Source organism: Biomphalaria glabrata, chromosome 18 (assembly GCF_947242115.1).
Source record: "Biomphalaria glabrata chromosome 18, xgBioGlab47.1, whole genome shotgun sequence".
NCBI lineage: Eukaryota > Metazoa > Mollusca > Gastropoda > Planorbidae > Biomphalaria > Biomphalaria glabrata.
Window position 1 is genome coordinate 5,894,081 of NC_074728.1, and position 16,955 is coordinate 5,911,035.

At 39.0% G+C, this 16,955-nt stretch overlaps 1 protein-coding gene across 2 annotated transcripts in view; it reads left to right on the forward strand.

Moving 5' to 3' along the window:
- Positions 1-10,784: 10,784 nt before the first annotated feature.
- The window catches only part of LOC106079313 (protein couch potato-like), a 324,431-nt gene continuing 318,260 nt past the window's right edge, over positions 10,785-16,955 (forward strand). The window contains exons 1-2 of one of the 2 annotated variants that reach the window (XM_056016890.1): positions 10,785-10,949; positions 12,730-13,328. The gene's annotated coding sequence lies outside the window, so the exon portion shown is untranslated. The remainder of the gene's footprint in view (positions 10,950-12,729; positions 13,329-16,955) is intronic. The other variant, XM_056016891.1, reaches the window with a different exon arrangement.

Here is a 16,955-nt window from a genome sequence, read left to right on the forward strand (position 1 = left end):
GAACCTTCAACCTTCGAAAGAAAGAGAACGCTTTAATTTCGTCTCTTGATTGTTTGTGGGCTGAACCGTACTTAAAGAGACATGTGTCTGTAAACATCATCTAGATACAATCCTTTATTTTATTTTTTATTAAGCCATCCTTTTGGACTCATCCTTATTATGTATGTCCATTACGATTACTTAATTTTTTTTTCCGGCCTCTCTTTCTGTTCTATTCTGGTACTTTACTGCTAGTCCTAAATATCTTACGACAAGGTGTGGTACCATAGTAAGGTAATTATTCCCTTTCAGACCTTGCTATCTATAGTGCCGAAGATGTTAGGGTCATCTATTTGGACAACGGTTAACTAGCAGGGTGTCATCTGGCTAGCATAACGACTAACCGCAACTTAAATCAGGTACCCAATTAGAACTGGGTGGACTCCCGAAATGCGAATTTCAATTCTTCAACGATATTCGAACCCAGGACCCCAGGTTCGGAGGCCAAGCACTTAACCACTCAGCCACTATGCCTCTCTATTGCCTTACAATTCCTACTACTAATATACTTGATCTTCATACATGAAAAATGTAAGCAACAAATAGTAGAAAAGAAAAGTGATTTAAAATTCAATTCCTACTTTATGAAACTGAAGATGGTCTACTGATTCCATTCATTTCTTGTAAAAAGAAAAGTAAAGTTCCCCTTTTAGACCTTGCGGTATATGGAACAGACGATGTAAAGGTCATCTGTTTCTTTAGCCAGCGGTTAACTAACAGGGTGTCATGTGGCCAGCACAATGACCGATTGTACCAACTGCCTTTACTTTCCCCAACTCATGTCAGGTACTCAAAGGGGCCCAAAGATCCCGAAATTAAAAAAAAATTCTTTACCAAGATTTGAACCTGGGATCCCGTTTCGGAAGCCATGAGCTTTATACCACCTCCCATTCAGTTCCTGTATTGTTTCACGATTGCATGATATTTCCAGTTAGTTTCGCACAAAAATTAATCTAGATCAAGTTTAGTCGTTTACATGTGTAGATTTCAAAACATTCTAAGAGCTAACATAAGACGGTGCGCAAAATCCTCGTACACGTCTAGTTATTTGTTCAACTCATAAACTTAAATATTATATCTAGACTGGAAACCGGAAACAAATTCTTATCCGCGATTGATCGATTTACAGACCTATATATATATATATTTTATGTAAGTAACTCTTTTTTCAAGCGCTAAGGGAAGTTGCCCCAATCAATCTTTTCTGTCTTAGAAAAGTAATGAGCTTTAGTCTTCAAAATTTAGAAATAAAGCAATAGCATTTTGCTAATTTTTAAATAAAATGAGCAGAACTATATATTTACACAAACCTGTAAAATAAACTATTTCCTGTTAGTTTCCATTGAGATCATTATTCGAAAATCCTAGATCCTAAAAGACAATTTCGCACCTAGTAGTAAATATATTTTTCTTATTTGATAGAGCGTCACACTAATATAGAGAATGTCATGTGTTAGATCACCAAGCGGACCAATATATATTTTTTTCAATAACAAATAAAATATGAAAATATAGTTTATTATATTATCTAAACATAAAGTAGGCATTGAATTTAATACAAATTATATTACTTGTTTAAAACATAACCCAACAGCATACCGTAAGGGCGTTTCAGGGACGTCCTCGTACAACTTGGCGCCGCACCATCTTGAAGAACTTCATAGGGGTCTTCACCCGCTGGGAAAATCTGCAGATATTGCGAGAGAGAAACAATTCAATGGAGTCAGCTTGCCGCACCAGAAAGTGTACGACGTAGAAGTGGAGGTTCCATTCTTTCCGGACCAATAAAAGATTAAAAATTAGAGTTTGAGAACCACTGTTTGGAAATACACTTTCAAAAAAAAAAAAAAGGAGTGTATTATCTATCGACATTGTTTCTGATAAGTGTACTATTAGCCCACAGCACTTTGACTAATAAATGTGTGAATGGGTGTGCGGATGTGTGAGAGGGGAAAAGTGCAAAAACAGCATTTGAACAATTTTCCAACGTTGTGGTGCCTATTAAGATGTTATCATTGTTAATTAAAGTCTACGTACATATATGCCCAAGGATTAGATACTTTGTTTTATTACAGAGACAAAATTTAGTACAAAATCCGCAAAATGGTATTGCATTATTTCTAAACTTTGAATACTTGGATTTGATACTTTGTTTTATTACAAAGACTATGGAAATAACGTTTTCATGAGGTGATGGTGTCTTAGACAATGTTTGGATTAAAAAATTATACATAGTGAGTAAGTATGCATCTAATGGTTTTCTTCGGAGATGGTTTGTAAAAGACAATGATTCTCACACACCGCGAGGAACCATTGTGTTTGCACTATGGAGGCGCGGTCGCGGTAAAGCGCTTGACTTCCGAACCGGGGTCCGGGGTTGGAATCCTGGTGAAGACTGGGATTTTTAATCTTCGGCGCCTCTGAGTCTACCCAACTCTAATGGGTACCTGACATTTGTTGGGGAAAAGTAAATGCGGTTGGTCGTTGTACTGGCCACATGACACCCTCGTTATCCGTAGGCCACAGAATCAGATGACATTTACACCATCTGCCACTATGTGGGATTAAGGAGTGATGGCTTAGTGGTTAGGTGTAGATGTCTAACCTGCCTAACCAAGGGCTCTGAGTTCAAATCCGAGTTCTGGCTACAATTATTTTAAAACGTTGCTTGGGAACTGCTACTGTTCCTCCAGCAGCAGTCTCTCGTTTGGGCATTTGTTATGAAAAATAAATGCGGTTGATCGTTGAGCTGGTCACATGACACTTTAAATCCCTTTGGCCGCGGGAACAGTCAACATTGGAAGCTTGATTCTTTTTGTTCCGGATGAACAATAATAACGGCAATGTCTTCGATTCCGAAGATTAGGGTTGAGCACGTTGTTTCACATGACTACGCAAACCCATTTGCGACCTGCATATTTTTTCCCATGTCGTGTTGACAAAGCCGTTCTCCACCGGTGGACAGTTGAAATTTTCTTGTTGTTCTCTCTGCCTGTCTTTTTCTGCCTTTAGACGCTTTTTTACTGCTAAGCTGTAAGCTCTTTTGCAGGAAATACATGTAGGGAATGACCTATATTTAAAATTGTATCCCGATTTTACAATGGAACTTAATGGTTAAAATGTTAAATGTATTTTATTTTTTTAAGAATCTTTAACTCTAATGTCAAGGCCGTCCTACTGTATGGTGTGGGTTGCCTGAGTCAGCAAGGAAAACCAATGACTTGGCAGAATTTAAGTCAATGGTGTGAATGTACGCTTTGGTTTCTTATAGTTATAATGTTTTTTTGTTTGGTGTAATGCACAAATTGTAAGACAAATTTCCTTTATTATTATTATAAAAATAGGTTTGATTATGAGACTTTATACCACATTGGTATCATACTTATAGGTTACCCAATTGCAGTGACAATGAAGCTGTCAAAGTAACGGTAATAGATAGTTGAAAATTGTACATATACACATTATGCACAAACATACACACAGAGAGAAACAGAGAGAGGGGGATGGGAGGGGGCTTCCGTATTATAATAATATAGTTCCTTATAAAAATATTCCAAAATACTAACACTATTATTGATTATTGTATACATATATACAGATTTGAAGATGTAAAATTATACTATTACATTATAGTTACCTGTACGATGAAATACGAATAAATCAACGTAAGGTACGCCCCACTTAAGCACTAAATGGTTTAAACTTTTTTCTGTATCAAGTGTTAACTACTTAATTTTCGAATTGATTAAGCGAAGAATTAGAAGGATTACAGTATTAGAAGAAAAAAAAAAAGTTCCACACTCCAGGCCAGCCCCCTCCCCGAAGCCTGTAAAACTTAATTCATCTGTCAAGGGGCTGATCACTAGAGTGGAACGAACTCAAAGTTTATTAATAAAACATCGCCAGTGTTGTCGTTCTTTTCTTCGTAGCGGAGAACAGGTTTTCTGTAAGCGGGAGTTTTCTTTATGCTCAGGCATTATCAATGTTTCTTCAATACAGGCTGACATCTGGGGCTATAGGATAGGAGGGAGGAAGGGTTTTTAAAAGTTGAAGAGGAACTCTAGAAACCCCAGTATCAATATTAAAAAAGGTTTTTAGCTTTGTGGGTTAAAGTAAAGAAAATAATCATGACAGTCAAACAGTTAACTCTTTCTCTCCTAACTGACGCTAACAACGTTGATTTCACAAGAATGTGGTAAATAATTACGGAGAGAAAGAGTTAAGTCTTGTTTCAAATGTCTTGAGTCAGGAAATCAGGAAATTTAACGTCCTGGAAAAGGGGGGGGGGCAAGGTGGCTGAGTAGTCCTGGGTTCGAATCCTCGGTGAAGACGGGGATTTAGAATTTCGGGATTTGTAGTGCACCACTGAGTCTACCCGGGATAGGCCCGCCAGGAGGCGCGGTGGCTGAGCGGTAAATGGGTACCTGTCATTAGTTGGCGAGGAAAAGCAAAGGTCACATGACACCCTCGTAAACCGCAGACAACAAAAACAGATGACCTTTATATATCCTTCTTATACCACAAGGTCTTATAGGGGAACTTTACCTTACTTTACTAGTAGGTAACTGACTTTAGTTGGGGAAAGTAAAGGCCGTTGGTCGTTGTGCTGGCCACATGACACCTTTCTCGTTAACCGTTGAAACAGGTGAGCTTAAAATAATCTGCCCCAAAGATCGCAAGGTCCGAAAGACATATTTATGGTCCCACAGTTACGCTGTGCAGGGCTCGAATCCCGTATCGGAGACGAACGTATGCCAAAGGCAGTCTTTTTTGGTGAGCTAAAAGGTGGTCGACGTAACAGAGGAACCCCACGAAAACGCTTCAAAGACAAGCTTAGGCGTCAACTTGCCTTAGCTGACGTAGAAGAGAGAACCTGGTTGCATGCGGCTTCAGAACGAGACAGCTGCAGGTCACTCACAAAGGCCGCGGGATACACATTTGAGACCAAAAGAAAATCCGCTGCCGAGGACAGACGCAGACGGCGAAAAGAAACTCTAAATCGATCACCTGCCCTGGGTGTGGCAAAATATATAGGTCACAGCTGGGGCTGTGCTGTCACGGGAAATACTGCATGCCTCATAAATCTTCGGACTCGAAGACAAGCGTTATTAGACTTTTTAAAATGCATCTTTAAAAGAGTCGCCTTCTTTCTGTTGCAGGGCCGGACGGATCGCTCCAACTATTAGTCATGGCTCTTGTCACAAGCTGTTAAAGATATAGGACTATGAGGGTTAACATATTTAGTGTAGGTCTATCGTATGATTAACGTAACTTTAATTTACCCACTTTCTCATAATGCGTTTAAGTATATTGTATAACAAATGTTGGTATAATGATCTAATATAATGATCTAGTAACAGTTTTTATTGTAATAGAAATTTAGAAAAGCAGCCTCGTAAGCATCCATTAATGGGCCCCACACTTCTTAAGGCCTGGTCTGTTGGACTTTCGAGATCTTTCTCAAGTCCTCTTTGTTTTTAGCCTTGACTCGAGGTTGTTTTTTTTTCAAACTCTCAATCGTTCTTTAATGTTTTCTTCACGTCGCTTTTACTGTCTGCCTATTAGTCTTTTCCCTGGTACTGTTCGCTGCATGAAGGTCTTTGCGAGCCTTGAGGACCTTATTGATGATATTGGATAAGGCCATACATTTTAAGCTTGCGTTTTCTGACTGTGTTCAGCATGTCCTCGTGGGGCCCTATTGTCAAGTGACCTTGTTTCGAATTTCATCTTGCTGAAAAGAATAGATATATGTTTGAGAAAGGGGACTCCTTCTTGCCTCCCTCTGATCGACCTCTAGTGCAGAGCTTAGTTGGTGGATGTCTGAAATCTTATCATCTTCTTATATTACGAAATACAGACGTTACTTCAAAAACAAAAAAGAAGATTACGTCCTACGCGTGTTACTAGGTCAATCTAGTCATGTATGTTAATCATTGACTTAAATTATGTCAAGTCATTGGTTTTCCAGGCTGACTCAGGCAACCCACTCCATGCTGTAATAGCACTAGGAAAGAAAGAGCATTTGTAAAAATGTGTTCTAGCATATGGAACAAAGACTGTGCCCATATCTTTGTGTACGCCTATCAAGGTTTTATAGCAAAAAAAAAAACACGCTATTGGCCAGCCAATGTCGATCCGTTTCCATATCGGTAGGTCCAAAGCTGTATGTATCGAATTACATCTCCTGACCTACTTCTGCTCGTGGATTAAGCAATTGTTAGATGCTATAAGTAGCAAACGACTGTTCTTGATCTGCGTATATAAGGGCTAAAAGGTGAAAGTGATGCACTGTTGAATATTTATAGATTTCAACACCCTACAATTCGGTCGTCTATAAAGGCTGCTACCGTTTATTCATAGTGTACCTCACCTGTTATGTTTTTCGTATTCTATTAATCATTTCCCTTTGATACTTCATAGTTAAAGTGGATGACAGTGTGACAGTCTACCTGGGATGTAAATAGCTCGACATAGGACGTCAAAGGCTAGAAAGCTGAGGTATACTAAAAAAACAATTGTCTGGTTTCTTTTATAAGATTCGGACATTGTTTCAGAAAGGGACATTATTTCATACTAGTCCGTACCTCCTGCAGGAATAGTAGTGAGTAGTGTTAGAGCTCGTGACCAACGAAATGACATTTCGAAGCACGGACAACGTAGACCTGCTGAAGTCTCCTTGTGTCAAGACAGCTTACCATTGACGGTGAGGCTAAAGAAGTGTTTACAAGGAATTCCTACAGTGCGCCGCCATTAACCACGAGAAGGCTGCTTGAGATTACAGAAAGTCTGAAAATGATATTGTTTTAATAGTTTATGATATCGGTAGATATGGTAAAGAAATACGCGTTGACTCTACACAAGCTTATACATAAAGAAATGGTTGAAATAAATACCAAACTGAATTTTATCAATAGAACTTTGACAGAGTGGCTAAATGTTCTTTGCTTCACAGCTAAATGGAATAAAACGAAAGAATAGTTTTTAAAAAGCCACAAAGAAATCTTCTTCAAAATACAGAGACGGTATTTTCCGTCTAGAAAAATAACAATCCCCCATTGCAATTCCTCGTGTGACCAAAGAGGCCAATCCTTCATACACAACTGCGGTCCAAGTTGGGCATCTGTAATCACCAGACGCTGTAGTACTTTCACCCTTCTTTCTCTTTCTGGTGTGTACGCTATCTGCAGTCCAGGACCCTACCTTTATGCCTGCTCCCCATCTGGATCTATTCAGTGCCTCATTTTTCCCAACAGTTGTGTCAAGTTTGAAGAGCTTCGAGTCACGTCTGCATGGAAACTCGAGCGCAATGATCATGCTAAAGTAACATGGAGACCAGAGCGCCCTGTGCATGCTCAGTGTATCATAGAAACCAGAGCGCCCTGTGCATGCTCAGTGTATCATAGAAACCAGAGCGCCCCGTGCATGCTCAGTTTATCATAGAAACCAGAGCGCCCTGTGCATGCTCAGTGTATCATAGAAACCAGAGCGCCCTGTGCATGCTCAGTGTATCATAGAAACCAGAGCGCCCTGTGCATGCTCAGTTTATCATAGAAACCAGAGCGCCCTGTGCATGCTCAGTGTATCATAGAAACCAGAACGGCCTGTGTATGCTCAGTGTATCATAGAAACCAGAACGGCCTGTGTATGCTTTAAGACCTTAGCGACACAATAAACAAATACTGATAATAATACATTATTAACTAAAGCAATGGCCTTTGTTATTTAATTACAAAGCCGTTGATATACTACAAGTTTGAAATGTAAAGCTAATAAAAAAGCTCGTAACTTTGAGTCTGAGTATAAATAAATAATAGTTTGTATATAGGTTTTTTAAAAAATGCTTAAATCCAATATTTTAAGTCATTCAACTGTGACGGTCAACGAATCATTAAAACAAAGTAAATAAAATAAATAAAAGGCCAAATGATCAAACGCGCTCTTGGTTTTTAAATGCGGCTCCGAACTTGTCTACTCCGGCTCGGATCCCTTGTTAACACTGGTGTAACCTTCGCACTCGTGCGACACTAGACGAACAGAATGGTTGGAGTGGGAAGAGGGGGGTGGGGGCGTCCCCACTTGTGAAAGGCACCCGTGGCCTCAATGCCAACGCTCCCCCCCCCCCTTTTTCTACTCTTCATAATTTTGTTTCAAAACTGCGGGTTGGAATCATTGTGCACTGGCTTGTGACACAAGTGATCTAGCCAGATAGGTGCCCTAAGCGTCCTCGTGGATCACTTTACCTCACCGCTAGTCTCTCTCAGTATGAGGTAATGGACTCACTGAATGGGCTGCCATTGTGGGACGTTTCAATGGGCATAGGGGTATAGGGTTTATATTTTGTTTTGTCCTAGACTGAGGGAACTGGGGCGTGTCGCGAGGGCGCTCAATAGGTAATGTGGAGCTGCGAGTAGATGTCTTTTCAGTCAGGATTTAGAATAACTCTACCATTAGTGGAAACAGCTATATGGAACGCAGTCTATGAAGAGTTAATTGATTAAGAACTGTCCACATTTCGGACACCCATTTTAATTGGTTGCAAATATTCAAGAAATTGCAATTTTAACAAATTGGTTTTTGTTGTGAGAGAATAATGTAATTGCAGTTAATCTATTGTATAGTGATTTGTATTGCTCGTTTGTTTTGAGTTTTTCTTGTAATCTTTAAACAATAAAATATAGTAACAGAGATATGGTTCTGTGGAATTTCATATTTCTTGGGATAACAATTTCCCTTTGAAACGTCTGTGAGTAAAGAAGCCAATTGTTATCTACGATCTCATGTTAAGCATTTGCAATCCCCTGGATGGCTGCCTGGTCGTGCGGTTTGTGCGCTGGACTGTCGTTCGGATTTATCGACCGTCGAGGGTTCAAACCCTGCCCGCTCCCATCCCCCGTCGTCCTGCGGGAGGTTTGGACTAGGAAGTAAACTATCTTCAACTCTGAAGGAACATCCGAAACATGTAAAACATTTTACATTTTACGTTGCAGCGTTTTCCACTTTTACCTGCTCCTGGTGTGTGTTTGTAACTTTGTATCATCAGGAATGTCGGAACGTCCATTCAACACTAACGGTAACTTGACATCTGTTTGGAAATAACGGCAGTTGGCCGTTGTACTGGACTGTGACACTTGGTTAATCTGTGGTCATAGAAATAGATGAGCATTACACCATCTGTCCCCCACCGCTGATCTCTAGTGATCGGGTCTCAAACAAGAAAATCCTATGCGGGACTCGGAGTCGACCACTTAGTGAGGTTGTGAGAGAGCTTCGAATGACGATTGCGGGACATGTTCTCCGACAAAATGAATTACGCAAACCAAGAGTTGCGATGACATGAAGGCCAATACGAGGAAAGCGCAAACAGGGTCGTCCTCATATAATCTGGCGCCACACTTTCATAGAAGACCTCAGAGCAGTGGACAGCAGGTGGGAAGAGGCTTAAGACATGGCCAGTGGCAGATCTTTGTGGAGATAGCTTGCCACCCAATACGCAGAACGGCTAAAGAAATCTAAGTCTAAAGACCCTCTCCCCATATACCGTACGAGAGCAACTTTTCTTCAACCCTACGTGGGCTTTATCTCATTTTTTGTTTTCCTAACATTTGGTGTCAGTCTTGGAAGTTCTTCATGGAAAAGTAGATCTGAAGAAATGTGGGAGAGAAAAAAAGGTCCAACGCCCCCCCCCCCCCAAAAAAAAAATCGTATGAAAATTGAAAAATTGAGGATCGGGTAAAATTTTGAATCAAATAGATGTAATTGGATAAAGGGATTACCATTCATATCTTATCTTATCGTATATAATACAGACGTTAAGTTAAAAAAGAAGATGATTGCGTCCTACGCGTCAAGCATTTAGTCATGCATGTTAACCAATAACTTAAACTCCGCCAAGTCACTGGTTTTCCTGGCTGGCTCAGGCAACCCATTCCATGTTCTATTTGTCCCAGCAAATGGAACGAGGAATGTGCCTTTATCTTTGTGTCTTTCTGAGTATTTTATTGTGCCAACTAAATATCTCATTATATATATATATATTGCAATAATATATATATAGTAGCAATATGTGAGCTCGAATCCATTTTGCGTAACTTTACTCTTTCTTGGTGTGATGTATATGTGTGTGTGTTGTAAGAACTGTGATTGCGTGTTATAAATGATGCAACAGTTGTTAAATTCAAGAGGTGGAAATGAAAGACAGGAAGGAAAGAATTTTTAAAAAATTGAAATGAGGTTAAAATATATTCGTTTTAAATTATGATTTTGTTACGTTGTTTTATTTTCATTTTTGTAGCGGCCCTCGAAAGGGAAAAAGCCGCTACTAGTTTTGTGTGGCCTGTCTGTCCGTCTGTCTGTCCGTCCGTCTTGAACATTTAATAATTTTAAGACTAAACGTGTAAGAGATTCGACATGGGATTGTTCGTTATCAATCCACCATATTCATCAAACCATTCTTTTAATTTAATTTTTTTTTCATTACACTTTATCCAACAGAATGTCCCACATTTCTGTAAATATCTCTTGACAAATAAAAAAAAAACTTTGTAGAAATGTGTATTGTCATAGCACACATTCGAAAAGAAATGCAGATCTTTTTAAATTGAGACTTATAACAGTTGGTAACATGCGATCCTCGTCTCTTCGGTTTGAATAGAGTCACAAGTGTTGACTGTGGGAAAGATGTAGCGGGAAACTCCAAACGACTATCCTATTCATGTCGGCTCTCGGTCCCAGCTTTCTGTTACCTGAACACCGTGTTACATTTTAAAGGAGTATCCATACAAACGTTACAGTCTAGAAAGTAAATCCGTATTACCTTTCGACTGTCATAACAATTTTCCTTTTAAGTGATATAAATCTTACGGAAAGCCTGTTCCGGATTGCATTTTATTATCTCTGCGATCTCACTGCATGTAAGTTATTAAAGCTTGCTTAAACATCATGTAACCGTGTTTAGTGTTTACAATACAGATAGCATAGTCTTTTGTGTTTAGATTTGTAGATGTTTATAGACCAAGTATACGAGGTAATAGGCATGACGTTTGATTAAAATAGGGCTTTAATATGTGTTGAACCTAAATAGAGCTTTGTTTGGAGGGATGATTGTAAAAGGAATCTGGGCGGGATCTGGAGGGGTGCGTTAACACGTGACCATTGTGAACGATGCGGATCCAGACAGCATTACTAACTAGAAAGGTTCTTTTGTGATTCGAGACCATTCTTAAAATACCTCAACACTAAGGAGCAACGCGGCAACCTATGGGCAGTTTAGACCAATAGCTCGTTGCCACGTCGTACTGACATGTGACGTGGCAACGAGCTATTGGTCTCCTCTGCCCTCAGGTTGCGACGTTGCAGGTCAGTGTTCAGGCCTACTATGACTATTGGTCTCGCCTAGATCAAGACCAATCGTCAAAGCAGGCCTGAACTCTGACCCGTGACGTGACTGTGTTCAGTGGAGATCAACAGCTCAATTGGCACGTCGCATTCCAGTGTTGAGGCCTTCTATGACGATTAGCCTCGGTTCGAATCCTCCTCGGAACTCATCTATGTTCCATCATATTTACTTCACTGTCTTCTACCCACTGCTTTGGTTACCTTAGTGATGCTGTTAATTGTTACATGTCAATGTTTAGTTATCATTTGGTTGAAGTTCAAGATTTATTTATGTTGAGATAAAACTTTGTGACCCATTTAAATTGAAAAGATGCTTTTCTAACTATCACCGTGTTCATCTATGGGTGTGCTTGGGTGTGTCTGTGTATGCTTGTCTTTGTGCCAGAGTTTGTGTATCTTTGTGTCTGTGTTTGCTTGTCTTTGAGCCTGTGTTTGCGTGTCATGGTGTCTGTGTTTGCTTGTCTTTGAGCCTGTGTTTGTGTGTCATGGTGTCTGTGTTTGCTTGTCTTTGTGTCTGTGTTTGCTTGTCTTTGAGCCTGTGTTTGTGTGTCATGGTGTCTGTGTTTGCTTGTCATGGTGTCTGTGTTTGCTTGTCTTTGTGTCTGTGTTTGCATGGCTTTGTGCCTGTGTTTGCTTGTCTTTGTGTCTGTGTGTGCTTAAGTGTGTGAAGGAGGATAGTCCAAACATACTCTTAAATTAAAAAAAAAAAAATCTAAAATAAGCAAACTTTTTTTTTTGAATGCTCATTGACCCTCCTGGTCCACTCCTGGCAATGCATGCGATCCAGAAGTGGGACGTTTTGAAAAAAATGTATTCCCTCTTTGCTCAATGTTGTCTCCTTTTTTTATTCTAGTCCGTCACGCATCATCGCCTCATAGTTCTTAAAGTACGTGGTTGCCCTCTCAGATCTCATACAGAATAATACTAATAAATTATATCAGACCTGAAAAGACTCAAACGCATGCTTTTTTGTGTGTCTTATTTCGCTCGAGGGCCGACGCCCACATTCACAACACGCTCCTAAAACACGAACCCTCGCCTTACCCCGTACACACACACACACATTGAGAATCCAACACACACGGTCACACACAAACACACGCACTTAAACAACAGCACCCAAAAAGAGAGAAGGCCGAAAAGACTTATTCTTCTGTAATAAATGAAAAAAAAAAAATCCTAAGATTAAGTTGCGCTCCTAAAAGTCTGAACACATTTAATAGAGCTTCAAGTTTACGCTTCCTAACTGGCACTTCCCACACACACCCCTCCCTTTTTTTCTTTCTTGTGATATAGATAGATAGATATAATATATAAACCAGTTTATTAAACGGCGATCATTCGACCATAAACATTTATCGGCTTTCAAAAGCGTGTGTAACTCTGGCGGGAGTTGAGAGAAATTATTCACTTCATAAAAAAATATATTATATTCTTGGCTCAACACCTGATCTAACGAATCCAGTGCAGCAGTATTTTGTGTGTGTGTGTGAACCTTTTTTTCTCATGAGGAGAAACAAGTTATTGGATCGTTCTGGGTTCGATTGATTGGATTAACGATTCGATTAATTTCGATCTCTTTGAGAGAGAAGGATCAAAAAGTGTGAAATTTCTGATACAACGTCACGTGTTGTTTGTACACATCGAGGCTGTGTATGGTGTGTGAGTCGTTAACTGTAAGCACAGCGTAGAGCTATATAAAAGTGAATTCGATCCGTGAGTGTTAATTATGTGTATTTTATATATACATACATCACTGTGACATATTAGTGTGAAATATATCTAGTTGATGAGATTAGCCGTGCGAGTGTTTTGATTGCCAAGTGTGGTGTTTGACTTGTAGAAATTTGATATATATTTCATTTTGGATTACGGATATATGAAATCGTTTAAAGGTAAGGTAATTTATATATTTATTTTTTAATAGACGATGGTTAGTGGCGTAGCTACCATAGCGCGAAGGAGGGTTCATTGCGCCCGAAACATGACTATTACGGTCCCACCAGCAGTTGAGTTTTAAAAGGGGAGGATCAATTCCCAAGGACCCTTGACCAGTAAAGGCCTTCAATCAAACTTCGAATTTCTATTTTAAAATAAGAGGCGGCACAATCCTGTTTTTCAGCCTGAGCCATTTAGTACCTGGTTACGCCACTGACGAGACAATATTTAATTCTTCTTATTGCTAACATTTCTCTCTCTCTCTCTTTCTCCCTCTCTCTTTCTCTCTCTTTCTCCCTATCTGTTAATTTTGTTGGAAAAAAAGTGTTTTTCTCTGCTTCCTATATTTAGGTATGTTTAGTCGACTGAAATACTTTAATAGACTGTGCCATCGATTGACACGCTTCTTATATGGTCTTCAATAGCACGCACCTTTCTTGTTTATATCCCATAAATCTCTTTGCATCTGTTCTCCAACAAGTTGCTTCTTACACCTAGATCTATGTTTCTGAGCCACCTCTGATAAAATATTTTCACAGTTTAACAATTATCGAATAGTTTCGCCAAATAATCGACAACAACGACACGTGCCAACTTTCTGTCATTAAAAAATTAGAGGGTTTACGGTAATAGTATTGATTCTTCCCATAACTTAATCTACCTACGGTAAGTACAGTGTTATGGCACGTACATGCTAAAGACTAACACTGGTAATGTCTTGTGTATTAGAGGGCTATCTGTTAGTCGATTGCAGTACGCTGGAAGTGAGTGTATAGATAACATCAAGACAGATGATGATTATATGCGATGGACACATTATGTAAAAGAGAGAGAGAAAGAGAGAGAGAAAGAGAGAAACGGGATGGGGAAAAAGCAAGGGAAGGGGAATAAGAGAGTAGAGACAGAAAGTTATAGAGCGAGAGAAAGAGAGGCAGAGACTTATAGATTTAAACTAATCAGTTCTCCATTGCTGTATGTTCAAATATTAGAAATAACAATAATAAAAAAAAAATTCTGTCTTGATAGTGTCTGTAAGCAAAAAAAAAAAGAGTGCGGACTTAGTACCAAGAAAATTAGACCCGAGAATATGAGAAGTGAATTGGGAGATAATGACAGATAATCATGATGAGGATATTTATGATGGTGATTTTATTAATGATGAAAATGATGATGATGACGATAACGATGGATAAGACAGAGAGAGAGAGAGAGAGAGAGAGAAGGGACGGGAAATAATGAGGAAGAGATAAAAAGAGGTTATGGAAAGAATAGGATAGAAATAGTGGGATTTAACGTTAGAGAGATAGAGAGAGAGAAAGAGAAAGAGAGACAATGACGATGACAATGATGATAATTATAATGATGATGAATATGATTATAATGATAATGATGAATATTTACGACAGATAACTTGCAATTTTGTGATTGAGAATAACAATGTACAATGCTATAAACTATATCTGTATCTGTATATAAAATAGAACGCTGCATACACGGACTGAACTATAACAACAACATAGACAGAACGATACGTAGAACAATATGAAGCCTAAATAGATTTCCTCAGCGGCGTGTCATTTTCTCGGTACACTTTGATGCGGTATCGAAACTTTCGCTTCAAAAGTTATACACATCCGTTTTTCACAGACCATAAAAAAAAAAGGTCAATAAGTCGATAAGTTTTTCTTCTCGCTCTGAACAAGCCACGAAGAGCTCTTCTTCTACGAATGCTTAAAAAAAAAAAGTACAGCAGGTAATTTCCTATCGACCTAGCACATTGAACAATATACGCAGAAATGACGTATAGCTCCTCCTTCGTGGTCGAAGATGAGCACATTTCTCATTTCCTATGGACTCGAAGATGGCTATAAAGTCCAATCCTCGCTTTAAAAAGCCGGCTGCATACATGGAAAGGGTGGTTTACGTCAGTTTCAGAAAGGCCTGCTTCTTCTCTCAGCTTTTTGTTGGTTCGGCGCTCTTTTACCCTGGCTATTCTTCTTGCTTCAAATCTTGAGACCCCCGAGACTGACAGCTTCACGCCATGAGGAGCGACCAAGAGCTAGTCCAAATTGACGTAGAGATATATAGACTGGTCGACAGAACTTAGTTTCATTTGGCGATAAACAAACTGATATGTGTATAAAAACTATGATCTTCAGTTTTGAAAATAAGTTTTTGCACTCAATCTGGATCAATTTCTGTTGACTGTTTCCATACTCGATGGCCGGCCTCTTATTGCTTGAAATTGTTTAGTTTTTTTGTTTTTTTTAGTGAATATTTCTTTTCACCAGAACGCCCTAATAATCTAAACTTTAAACAATTGTGACAAAAAAAATGATCTTAATGGCCAAGGAAACCTTAGAGCTACAATATTACAGAAAAAGTTGTAAAAATTATTGCGTTTATAATATAGAAATAGGAGGCGCGGTGGATGAGCGGTAAAGCGCTTGGTTTCCCAACTGAGGTCCCGGGTTCGAATCGTGGTGAAGACTGGGATTTCTACTTCCGGAATCTTCGGTCGCCTCTAAGTCCACCCAGCTCTAATGGTTATCTGACATTAGTTGGGAAACGTAAAGGCGGTTGGTCGTTGTGCTGGCCACATGACACCTCATCACATCATCTACCCTATAGATCGTAAGGTCTGAAAGGGGGAACTTTACTACTTACTTCAATATAGATATAGGCTATGGCTATTTTATACTGCTGGTATTTGCTGTAAACAAAACACTCTAACGTCCATAACTTTGTGCTTGACGAAATCTATAACTTGGTCTATCTATCTCTCTCTATATATATCTATATTAGGGGTGCACCGGATAGTACTTTCTATATATCAATGATTAGTGGTCTATTCTTAACGCCGTATTCTCTTGCAATAGTATTAATTGGTTGTATCAATATCCTCATAGAGAATAGCTTACACTGTGTTGGCCCACGCTATAGGACAATCTACTAGTCATGAGAGTAAATTATGCCACAGATATATAATAAGTCGTCATGAAAGTCTAGACAAAGCGGCGTCCTTTTAACCGATACAAAAAGTGGATATACACTTCTCAACATTAAACGAATATGTGGCATACAATTAAAACCCCCCATACAGTTTCTTACAAAATATGTTAACTTTTTTTTCCCCCTGCGACGTCGCATGACATTACGGCATACTAACAGAACAGCAGCTCCTATGTTAGTAAATATAGTCATCTGAATTGTTAACAACATGCGATTAACTTCTCTGACGTCTAGGAGAATCTGTACTGTGCCAACCAACCTATAATCTACGACTTGTTTAATTACAGAGATCCTAACAATATATAAGTATAGTCTTAGTATTTGTGTCCTCTGGTCAGTGGTTCTACAACTACGCTCCGCTATAGTATAATAGGTATCAACTAAGATAATAATAATAATAATAATAAATAATAATAATAGAAATAATAGAAATGGCAATGTCTTTGATTCTGAAGATTAAGGAAGACTGCAGTATTTCACATAACTAAGCTAATATTAAAAAAAGATATATTGGTTTTGTATGTGCAGCGTTTGGCAGTCAAATTAGAAGTCCTTGGTTCGAGTCCTTGAAA